The sequence below is a fragment of the Ceratotherium simum genome, chromosome 4, assembly GCF_057802395.1.
Source record: "Ceratotherium simum simum isolate JZ-2026a chromosome 4, ASM5780239v1, whole genome shotgun sequence".
NCBI lineage: Eukaryota > Metazoa > Chordata > Mammalia > Perissodactyla > Rhinocerotidae > Ceratotherium > Ceratotherium simum.
The window spans coordinates 23,791,266-23,803,377 of record NC_141903.1 but is presented as its reverse complement, the minus strand read 5'-3'; positions in this window follow the sequence as shown (position 1 = coordinate 23,803,377).

The window sequence follows — 12,112 nt, the reverse complement described above, 5'->3', positions numbered from 1 at the left end:
TAGAGCTGCCTTAGGAGGAACTGGGCTTCCTAGGAAAGGTAATGATCTCCCCAACTTTGGGGGCATACAAGAAAGGCAGGGCTGCTCTGAATGACCTCAGCCATCCCTTCTTGCCTGTTGTTTCTCCAACAATCTGAAATTCAAACACAATCAAGACTGCACCGGGAGCTCAAGACCTAAGCAGCAAAAGGTTTCAGCCTCTTCCTCAAGCTGCTTCTCCGGGCCTCACTCATTTAAACTAGAGGCCATGGATGTTGTGTCCAGATAAGGAAAAGGAAGACACTAGGGCCAACTCTGCCTCTCCCCTTACAGCTCCTGGACTTGTAAAGACTGGATTCGGGATCAATGGGAGTCTCTTCCAGATACTCTCTTTAGCTTGTACTCACTCATCTTCAGAAATGAGTAGGATCTGAGAAGGAAGAAGGAGTTCAACCCTAGACTCTGCCAGGAGGCCCCAGATTCTGAAGCCAGAAGATTAGAAGAACGGCCACCCCAGGTCCTCCCCAGTCAGGGCTGGAAGATAAAGTACTGCCTCCTTGTTGACACCTGTCAAATTACTCCAGCTCTCCATGCATCTTCCTCCTCTGAGGTTCCATAGCCTATGGGCTAATTGGGTCTCAATTAGCACCTGGGATCCTATGTGGTTGGGGAGGACCCAGACACCTGGAAATTGAATACTTTAACAGAGGGCTCAAGAATTCACAATGTACTTTCGCACCAACTATCCATTTAATCTTCTCAGTACTCTTGTGGGGCTGGTTGGTTGTGTATCGGATGGGGAAACAGAGGTTCTGAGAGGCGAGGCTGGTGAGAGGCAGAGCTGGAGAACACAGGTCTCCACCTCTCTCTTCCTTTCACGTCCCCATTCCTCCAGGAAAGCCCTGGCCTGGAGAGGTGGAGGGACCACGCCACCTGGTCAAGGCAGGAGCTGGGACCAGGAGAAAGTGAGCTGTCACCGTAGCAAGTGGACAGAGCAGTGCACTTATTAAGCAGATGGCTCTGTCTCAGGAGGGAAGGGAGAAGTGACCAGGTGGGATGGAGACCTTGGAGAAAGGGGAGGCAGCTAGGCAGAGGGGAGGCCAGGGGATTTGGGTGTCAGGACACCTGGAACCTATGTGTTTGACCTGCAGCAAGTCTCTGCTTCTCCCCAGGCCTCAGTTTCCCCTTCTCTACTTTGGTGGGGTTAGAATCCACGGTTTCCTGGTCCCATCCTTCTCTGGCTTTTGGGGCTTATCCCCCACAGGCTGCCTCCCTGACTCTCCACCCAGCCACTAGCAGCCGAGGGCCAATGCGACCCAGAGACCACAGCAATTCCCGGGACTTTCAGGTCAGCTCTGGTTCTGCCCCATCCCACCCCAACCCCCACAGCCACCCAAAGTTTCCTGGAAGCCTCAAAATTACCTGATGTCAAGGTGGATGGCAACGCTGCAAAAAAGCTGCAGTGATCAGGACTGACCAGAAGGGGGAGACAAACGCCCTGGAAACCTAAACAGTTATACTTGCTGAGTTTTTATTTCTAAAGATACGGGTGCCGAAACTAAGCTGCAAGGGCAGTAAGAGATGTGGGGAAGGTCTCCCATCTGTACAGTGGCAGGGCTGGGAACCAACCCCCCTCTCCTGCCCCTGGGGCCAGCAAGTATCCTTCTACCCCACTCTCCTCTCTGCGTATGCCACAGGATTCTGGTCAAGCCAAGTTCACTCCAAGATGCTCTGGTCTAGTTATAGCTCATCAACCTAACACTTTAGGTTGATGGAGGCTGGGGAGGGCCCTGAGGGAGACACAGTGAGCCTTCACCTGGTTGGGCTCGGGGCTTGCATGTGTTTCACGTGTGGCTGAGCAATATGGTCAAACGCTCATATCTGATGCTCTCTCCCGCGCCACCCACCGCCCCAAGCTGTGTTGACTTTGGGCAAGTCTCTTAAGCGCTCTAGACCTGTTTTCTACTGTAGAAGGATGATACCACAGACCTAAGGGGTTGTCCGGGGCGTTACACTGAATAATTGAGAAGAGCTCTGAGCACCATAACTGTGGGGTAGCAGGTACTCAGTAAATATGAGGGCTGTGTTGTTGCTAGGACGCTTGTGTCCAAAATGACCTAAATTTAGACATGAACACAACACAAGGATGAACACGAAAGGCTTGACGAGTGTGCATGGACAACTTCGTTCTGTGACAGTCCTCCTTCACTCCCTCTCCCCCGACTGCCCTTTCCCCAATCTCTCCTGGGCTCCTGCTCCAGGCTCCCGTGTCAGCTGGTCTTGCAGTTAATTGAAGCATTTCTTCTTCTTTTGCTTGGTGATCATCTCCTGGTTCTGTGTGACAAGGAGAGGAAAAGTCAGACCTTGCCAAGGAGACGAGGCAGGAGGGAAGTGGCAGGACCTGCATGGCCAGAGCACGTGCGAGCCCCCAGGGAGGTCATGGGGGTCCCAAGCCAGACCTCAGACTCTGCTTCTTCACACCCTAAATTCCTCCAGAAATCAATTGCCTTTCCCTGCTGTTTCCATTTCCCTCTCCACTCCAGGTGAAACGCCCTCATCCCTCCATGCCTCGGACCCTCTCCTGTAGATTTTTCAGGACCCAGCCAGAGAACTTTCCATCTCCCCACAACCCAGGCCAATCCCTACCTTCCTGCACAGGATTCTATGGTATCTGCTTCGCAGGAATAGATGTTTCTCCAGAGATACCCGAAGCTTCCTTCTGGAGAAGGAGCTGGCACTTTCTCCCCTTGTCCCCTCCATAATGCCCTGCTCAAGGCCAGGAACTCAGGCTGCTTAGGGCAGGGAGCACTGTGCTAGGAGTCAAGAGACCCTGGTCTGACGTCTGGCCCTGCTCTGACACCTGACACTAGGCACTCCCTCCGACCACCCCGGGGTTTTATCAGCCCTTCAGTCAGAGCCTCTCCAATGAGGTCATTTCTGCCCTGAGATTTAGCAGCCCTGGAGACCAACCCCACTCTGCTCTGACTCTCAATATGACCTCTGGCAAGTCCCTTCCCCCTTCAGGACTCAGTTTCCCTGGTGTTCTCGGTGTGCTGCGAGTCCAAGACCACAGTCTGGTGCCTCTTGTCGGCACTCGTGCAGGCTCCTCATCACTGCTGCTGCTGTCACTCTCGCTGCCCTTGTCCTCCTGCCAGGGAGACACGAGGTCAGTGTGGGGGCCCTGGGGCTGGGCCAGGTTCTCCCACAGTATCTGGAGTGCCCCCTGCCTTCAGGGGACCCCCGCTCTCGTCCAGACCCTCAGCTAGGTGTGGAATATGCACAGCGCACCAAACAAGATGAGTCATCACGGGAAGGTGTGCTGAGGATCAGTGATGGGGAAGAAATACAACCTGGGGCAGTAAAGACCAGCAAAGAGGACACTGCAATGGAGAGACATAGATTTTACTTCAAATTCTGACACTAGCTTCTAGAAGTCTCTGACCTTGAACTGTAAATGGCTGCTATGAGATTCTTTCCAGAGAGCATGGTAAAGGTGGAAGGAAGAAGAGAGTCCTTGGGCACTGAGAGGCTACAAGGGGAGGATAGAGGAGGAAGAAGCAACCGGAGAAAAATGGTGTGGTGGCATCTAACTTTTCCTACTTTACGACTTCTCCAAGAGCTGCCCAGGGCAGAAGGCAGTTCTATCAATTAATCTGCTTCTTCACAAGCTTCAAAGAGAAGTTTGTTCGAAAAGTAAATTTCCAGGGGAAAAAGAGAATGCTATTTGGGAATGCTGCTGCTTAGACATGAGACTGAGACAAATGACTCTTAGATGAGCTAGGACCGTTCCCCTCACAGCTAAGGTGGGGCTGGAGAGGCCTCTGGAGGAGAGGTCCTCAGTCTGGGGACAGGAACAGCATCCTCTAAACCACCACCGCCCTACGAAGCCCACAGTCCCTTTTCCCAGACCTCTCAGCCCTACTCAGTAATTTATGTAGGTGGGTTTTGAAGCTACTCGTATGGCCATTTAACATTGATTTGCCCATTCACAAAGCACTCAAGTCACTTCACAGTTGGCCAGCGGCTTCAACCCCGAGTCCTCCTATCTCTGAGCAGAGAAAGCTCCTCCTCATCCCAGGAGCTGAAATCTGCCTGCCAGAAGCAGCTCAAACCCGGACAGCACAGTCACCCCAGGGAGAGTCTCCCTCCGGGCTGCTGGCTGTGACCTGGGCCAGCCTCATTTCCAACTGTTCTGACCCAGCGGGGGTGCGGGAACCTCACCATCTGCTCCGCCTTCTGCTGCTGCTCCTCACACAGCTTACTCTGCAGCTTCCCCTTCTCTGTATGCTGCTCCTTCTCTTTGTCATCGTCTTTGCTAAACCCTGGAGGGGGTAGTAAAGGGACAACACACTTAGCTGAGAGGCTGACTTGACAGCGTGACCTGAGATTCTCAGAGTCAGCTTCCTCCTCAATCCTCCTCTCCCCGCCCCACCCTTCTTGCACATGCACAGTTTTTTCAGCTTTCTCAAAGCACTTTCACATCTGTTATTCCATTTGAGCCATACTGCCATTTTCAGAAGTGGGTAGGGAAAGGATTATGAACCCATTTTACAGAGAGGGAAACTGAGGTCCAAAAAGGAAAGCGGCATCTCTAAAAACATACAAGAGGGGCTGGCCCGGTGGCATAGCAGTTAAGTGCGTACACTCCGCTGCGATGGCCCCGGGTTCGCCGGTTCGGATCCCGGGCACGCACCAACGCACCGCTTGTCAAGCCATGCTGCGGCGGTGTCCCATATAGAGTGGAGGAAGATGAGCACGGATGTTAACCCACCACCAGTCTACCTCAGCAAAAAGAGGAGGATTGGCAGATGTTAGCTCAGGGCCGATCTTCCTCACACACACAAAAAAAGACATACAAGGAAATTGGCGCCATGGTAGAGCTAGAATCTGAGATTGCTTCCTGCCATCCAGGGTCCTTTCCCAACCAAGCAGGGCATGATTACTGATGTGGGAAACATCCCAGCTCCCCCATCAACATTCACTGGTGGCCCTATAGTTAAGTACTTCCCCAGGAAAGACCTGGAGCCTCTGCCAAGGCCTGCATAGGCAAGGGTCAGCCTTTGGGGCCCCTGTGGGCTGTGGGAATGGATGCATGGGTGCCTGGTGTATGTGATGACAAGTGAGTGTCCATGTATGATGTATGTGCATATGGCACACATGAACTTGTCCATTCAAACTTTAACAACTCACAGAGGTAAGTGAGTGGCCATTTCTGCTCATGGCATGGCCTCTGACCCCAGTATTTTGGGTCTGTGGCTCCAGATTTCCTAATAGACTATTTTTTTCCTGTAAATCCTGATTCAGACCTCTGGTGACTTGGGGGAGAGTTTCCTGCTGAGTTGGCCCCTTTTCCTACCACTCCCCAAGTCACAGTCCCCTGAAGACATGCCCAGGATACAGAAAAAAAAATCCCACGTAAGCAGGAACTCAGGAACTCACACTTTAGGACAGAATCCATCTTGACTGAGATTTCTTACTTCTGTGCACACCAACCTGAGAACAAATAGAATGACAGCAGCTGGCATCTTCCTGGCACTTTACAGTTTACAGAGCGTGTTTAAGGACATCTTCTTCTATGATGAGCACATCAGCCCTATGAGGTCCACATTGTTAGCCCATCAGACAGATGAGGGAATGGATGCCCAGGGAGATGAGAGAAATTATCCAAGAACCCACAGGGAGTCAGTGATCACACAGAGTTTCCTTTGCCTAAATGCTAAGATATCTCCTGACAAAAGAAGGAGATGGGTGAGGTGGAGACCCAGGGTGGGCTACAGAATAAGGACCCTTTGACAATCAATAGACCCTCCTTGTTTTCCTATTCTCTGTCTCCCTCGGCAAGGCCTTGGCCTCAAAGAGGCCACAAGCCTGTAGGGCTCCCATGCTCTGCCAGATCCCCTCACAGGGAGGGTGCCTGTGGCCCGGGGAGCACAGGCTTCAGAGCCCTGCAGTCTGGACACCTTGTTTCAGAGCAGCAGTCAGGACCGTACGGCCTACCCTCCATTCCTCATGACTCCATCCCCGCCCTGCTCCAACAAGAGCAGCTCTGCTGGATGAGCAAATGTGTTCCTTCTCAGCCTTGGGCTCATGATGCTCTCCCAAGAACACTGACACCTCCCCTCCTGCCACCCCTGCCAGAAAACTTGCCAGAGAAGCAAAGAGGAGGCAGATCAGAGAGAGCTGGACTTTAAAAATGGGATTTCAGAATGTGAAGACTGGAAAGGATGGTTGTGTAGATTTGAAACCTGAGGCCCAAGGGGGCAGGGACTTGCTCAGAATCTGTTGGGGGGTTAGAGGTAGAACTGGGGCTGGAACCCAGGTCCTGAAACTCACCCCCCACGACCTCTGGCCAGGCATCTGCTCAGCCCCCTGGCATCCCCTGATCACAGGAACTGGTTTTCACGGACCCTTGACTTACCAAGGACTCCATTCCTCCTCCCCAGGGATTCTGCCCTCTGATTTGGGGACCACTCCGCCTGGATTTGGAAGGAGGCACCCACCCAGAGAGAAGGGGAAATGAGTTTCTAAAAGCCCAGCCAACTCAGGGACATAGATGCTCCCTTCCAATGCACATTTGAAAGGAATGCACATCCTGGTTGCATAATTCTCAAGTCTCCCTGCCCATCAAAGGCTGGAGGAATTGAACTTTCTCTGCTTGGCCCTAGTGAATAGAATTAGGACCAGTGGGTGAAATTTATACAGAGGCAGATTCCAGCTCACGTAAGGAAAAACTTTCATATAGTCAGAGCTGTTCTAAAATGGAATAGGCTGTCTCCTGAAGTGGTGAGCTCCCCAACACTAGAGGCAACCAACCTGCTAGAGATATTATGGAACAGAGTTCCTCAAAGTATAGCCCACCTGCATCAGCGTGAATTCTTAAAGAGGCAGATTCCCAGGACCCACAAGCCCTACCCGAATCAGACTCTGAGTGTGGGCCCAGAAATCTACCTTTTTAACAAGCCTCGAAGTGATTCTAATGTAGAATTCTGACTCACAAATGAATGTTTGAGAATTTCTACTCTAGAAGAATACTGGATAGGATTTGTTCCCTTTCATCTCTGAAATTCTGTGATTCTATCATTCTATGAAATACTTATCTTCCCTGGGTATTTGTGTTGTATAAGGGGCATCCTAAAGACAAATTACTTTTGAGTTAGAAAGTCACGACTCCATGATGGAAGACAATTGACAGAGATGTTTGGCGGGAGGCGGACCACAAAGGCCCTGTTGATCCTCTCTGCTCCTCTACCCAGTACTGACCTGAAGTGACAGCCTAATATTGCAGATCCTTGGCTATTTAAGACTCAGTGGTCCCATCCAATTTCATCTCAACTCCCTTGTATCGCAGGCCCAAACTCCTTAGATGTAGCAGGAACCAAGAACGAGAACAGAGGAAAATATCCACTTACCGTTCTGGAGCTGGAGGGCAAACTGCTCTGTCTGTGCTGGGCTAGCAGAGGTTTTCTGGGGCTCTCGTTAAGATTTTATAGTCTCTATTCTTCCTGTTTTCAGCCCTGAAGTGGACAAACTGGTTGTCCAAATGTTCTCAGGCATCACAATCTGATCCTAACAAATGTTTCCAGCCAAAGCCTGGGGCTCAAGGCCATCCTGTCCCTCCCCACCCCCACCCTTGATCTCCCTGTCAGCTGCAGGCACACCCTCCATACACTGTGGACACATTCTGTGCCAGCCTTGAAAATGCTCTCCCCTCACACCCAATAATGCACCTTCTAGGAAATAATCACTTATGTGTTCAAAGGTGTGTGTAAAATGGTATCAATTCTAGCATTATCAAAATAATAGAGCTAACAGAACAATATTAGCTAACTCATGTATAGTACTTATTTCATTCATTTCCTAAATGCTATTTTTATATTAATTTATTTAATCCTTACAATAACCCACAAGCCATGTACTATGATTATCCCCAGTTTAGAACCTGATAAATTGCCTTTCAGTAACTCTTGTTTTAGACAACCTGAGTGTCTAAAAGTGGGGGATTGGTCAAATAAATTACAAAGCTTCCTTAAAATGGAATTTTATGAAGCTATTATAAATAAGGTTAAAAAATATTTAAAAAGCCAGAAATATGCTCATAATGTTTGGTAATATAAAAAGCACAGGAAATGCAACTATATTCCATATGACTGACTTTTGGGTGAATGTGCACATGAAAGAAAAAATCCTATGGGGAGGTCCTTGGCAGGGAAGTCTTTCTGGAAGAGGCTGGCACTGAGCCGGGTTCAGAAAGCTATGTAAGGGGCTGCAGAGGGGTTGGCTCCCCGACGGGAGCTGCGTGAGCTGTTGCCACTCACAATCCCCAGGTGACATAAGGAGACCCAGCGTGGGCACTGAACTTGAGATGCTCGGCACTGACTAAGAGTCTAGAGATCACCGTTTGCTTCTGACTCTGTTGCTAACTCCATGGAGAACATAGCCAAGTCCTGTCTCCTCTCTGGCCTCAGTTTCTCCATTTGTACAAAGGTGATTATAACACCTTTCCTGACTCTCCTGTGAGCCAGGCTGCAGATGCAAAGTCCAAGTGAAGGCTTGAGCTCTGGGATTCCTAAGATGACCTGTGAGCAAAGCTGGGCCTCTCTCCACTGACCATTTACTGAGTCCTTACTACGGGCCAGAGACTATGCTAAAGGCTTACCCGCACATTCAGTGCCAGCTTCACCGGCTTGTGACCAGTACAATCACACAAGGCCCACACTCAGAATGGCCTACAACTTGGGGTTCAATGCTCTGTGGTCACCATTTTGAAAAGCCTAATAATTTTATCTTTGAATTTAGCTCATGTAAGCAAAATCAGACGAGACAATGAAACGTGCTGGGGGTTTGGAGCCTCGGCTCACGCCTGGCCCAGTTCACTTAGTCTCGGAGTGGGGCCCCAGGCACCCGTGAGGGTCTGCACTCTCCCGGCAAGTATCCCTGTGCCTAAGGGAGTATAACATTCAATAGCAAATAAAAAACATCTTGACAGCCAAGAGAGGGACTGTGGAAGAACGTACAAAGCTTTATTCTTGCTTTTTGCACAAGAAACCCCACATTTTTATTTTGCACCGGAGACTGCAAATTAAGTAGCCAGCCCTGGAGAAGTCCAAGACATCCCTATAAGGAATGTGTTCATTCTATACCATTTCACAGGTGAGGAATTTGGGCTTAGAGGGTACCTTGCCCAAGGTGACACTGCTGGAAGTAGCTTAGGCATAATTTGAACCCAGATCGATTTGACCCCAGAGCCTGTGGTCTTCACACTGCACTGTGGGAAATCAGGCGACTGCATGAGTGGGGAGCCCCTCCAGAGCAGTAACTCCTGCTGCCCTCCAACCACAACCAAGGCTGTCACGATTCACACCAGGGTTAGCATCTCACCTGATGGAGAAGGCAGAGCCCCACTGGAGGCTGTGAGGGAATTAGGAAAGCCCTCACAGCTTGAAATACTCTTCTGTCAGCTGAGAGGTGCTTGCCTGATCCACTAGGACCAGGGTTTCATCAGATCATGTGAGATTTCACTCTCTGGAGGAAGCTGAGTGGGCCTCAATAAAAACCCACAGGAAGCACATTGCAGCAATGCCACCTACAAGCTGAGTGACTTTGGACACTCCTCTTGACTCCTCCAGACCTCAAGTGCCCCACCTTAAAATGGCAGTGGAAATACTTAGGTGGAAGTTCTTTACAAATGGAAGGTGGTACAGTTATCATTAGGCACCAGCTGATTTTGCCCGCATTGGCAAGTACTGACCAGAAGTCGGCTGGTTTTTACTGTATTGATGATTTGTTTATGCAAAAGCTGATTTATTATGGGCACTGGGGAATAGAAATGTGAGCAGCTGCAACCTCTGTTGGAGGGTAGCAAGAAAGAAGCCTCAAGAGAAGCCCAGAGGAATATCATTTAGCCTCCCAAATGCTGGTTCAAGATCCCAGGTCCTTTCCTGCCTGCACTCTCTGCATTAAATCTCTAAGCCAAACTCATTATTCACAAAATGGATGGGGGTGGGGTGGGGAACTGAGGTCCAACATGCAGCTTTGACTCCGGGATGAAGGAAATAAGCAGCATCTAGCAGGTTCAAACTGGTTGGAACGGCTAGAATGAAGCTTGGTCACGGGTGTACTTCACGCCGCGAACACGCTCCATGCCCCCTGACGCACTCTCACACTCACAAGCCAGAAATTCAGGATTCCTTAACCAGGAAACACGACCACAGACGGGAACATGAAGGACAGGGGAGCAGATTCTGGACTGGTATTGTGTTCCAAGGGCTTTATCACCTTAATCCTCACTCTGGGAGGTAGGTATTACTACTCACATTCCACAGTGGAGGAAATAGTCTCAGAATGGTAATCATTTACTCAAGAATATCTTTTAACATTCTAGGCCTTACGGTGCCTATTCTCCTTAAAGTGCTATCATATACACTATCTTAAGAGATGCACAAGATGTCACGAGGCAAACAGAGGCAGATGTTGTTATTCCCATTTTACGCGTGAGGAAACTGAGACTCCAAAAGAAAAGCTAAAGCATGAAGGCAAGAAGCCCAGTTTCTCCACTCTTAGGCTCCACGAGGTCCCACAGCTTCACCACGAAGACAGACACAAATCTGGCTTGAGGAATATCAGGAAGCTTTTTGGGTCTCATAATAGCCTCTGACATCTCAGAGTCATAATCCTCAGAGCTCACATTTATGGAGTGATTACTATGGCCAGGCCCTGTGCCAACCACATGTGTACATGACCTCATCCAACTCTGTGAGGCAGGTGCCACTCCCATTTTACAGATCATGAAACTGAGGTGCAGAGAAGTTGAACAACTCACCAGATTACGCAGCCAGCAGGAGGTGGAGCCAGGATGTCAACTGAGACTGTCTGCCTCCAAGGCTCACCGCTGCTCTTAAAACATTTTGCTGTTCTGCCTCCTCAGGGGAAGTGAGCAGGGAAAGGCCTGCAAGCCTGAGTGGATTTTAAATGGCCACTGACAGTTGATGGAACTACTCTAGGTGGCAGTGTTCCCTCACCACAGTTCCACGTGAGCGGCCCTCTTTTTAAGCCATGCCAACCCTGAAGTTATAGGAGAACCAAGAACCACCCAAAGGTCTCCTCCTTAAACACAAGGAACCAGGAGATGTGGAAGAATAAACCTCAGCAGTATGTTTGTGTTTGTGTATTCTGCTGTGTATGCTCTCTCCTCTCACACGGGGTCTTGGTATCTCTCTTCCATCTTGGCCTTGAGTGCTTCCTGGCCTGATTTCCTTTCTACAGTTTCTTAACAGCACCCATTGGTTTTCCAGGTGGACTTTATGTGAACTTGAATGAGCCAGCACACAAATATTTTGTCTTCCCACTGCCTGTATTCAAGGTAATCAAAAGAGACAGGCTATCATATGATTCAACCAACAAGACTCTTTAGAGACTCTAACTCTACTGGAGAGAAAGGGCTTATTTTTCACATTCAATCAGGATATAACGGAAGTCCTAAGTCAGTCACAGCCCTTTGAAGGGTGAAAAATCACTCCGTTACCCTCTCTCCCACAACCTGCCCAGGCTTATCTTCTTCCCTGCAGGGCAAGACTGCTAGTTCTTAAAGTATTTCTTTAGTGCCCCCGGTTAAGTTCAGGTCAGAATTAGCTAATTGGCCCAGCATCCATTTCAGCCACAGAGAATCCAAACTCCTTGGCCCAATCTCCTCTTTTTATGGCTGAGAACCAAGAAGCAATTAGTGCAGTGGTTATGAACACAGGCAGAGCAGGGGGTGAATCCACTCCACAGCCTCACACTGTGTGACCTCAGGCAAATGTCTTAACCTCTGAAGGCCACAAGTGTCCTCATCTATAGCTAGAGATAAGAACAGTTCTAGCTTTGCGGGGCTATTGTGAAGACAAACAGAATAATGTTTTTAAAACGCTCAGCACAGTGGCCTGGCACACAGTACCCACTCAGTTAATATTAGCTATTATCATTATTAAGATTAATAAATTGAAAGTGTCTCCCTATAAATCCTGTGAGTTAGGGGCTGACCCAGAATTAGAACCAAGCTGTCCTGGATAGCTCCTGTCAAAACCTTTGATTATAAATGGATTTCATCTAATTTGTAATGCTTCTTTCACCTCTTTGATACAGGATATGACTTGAA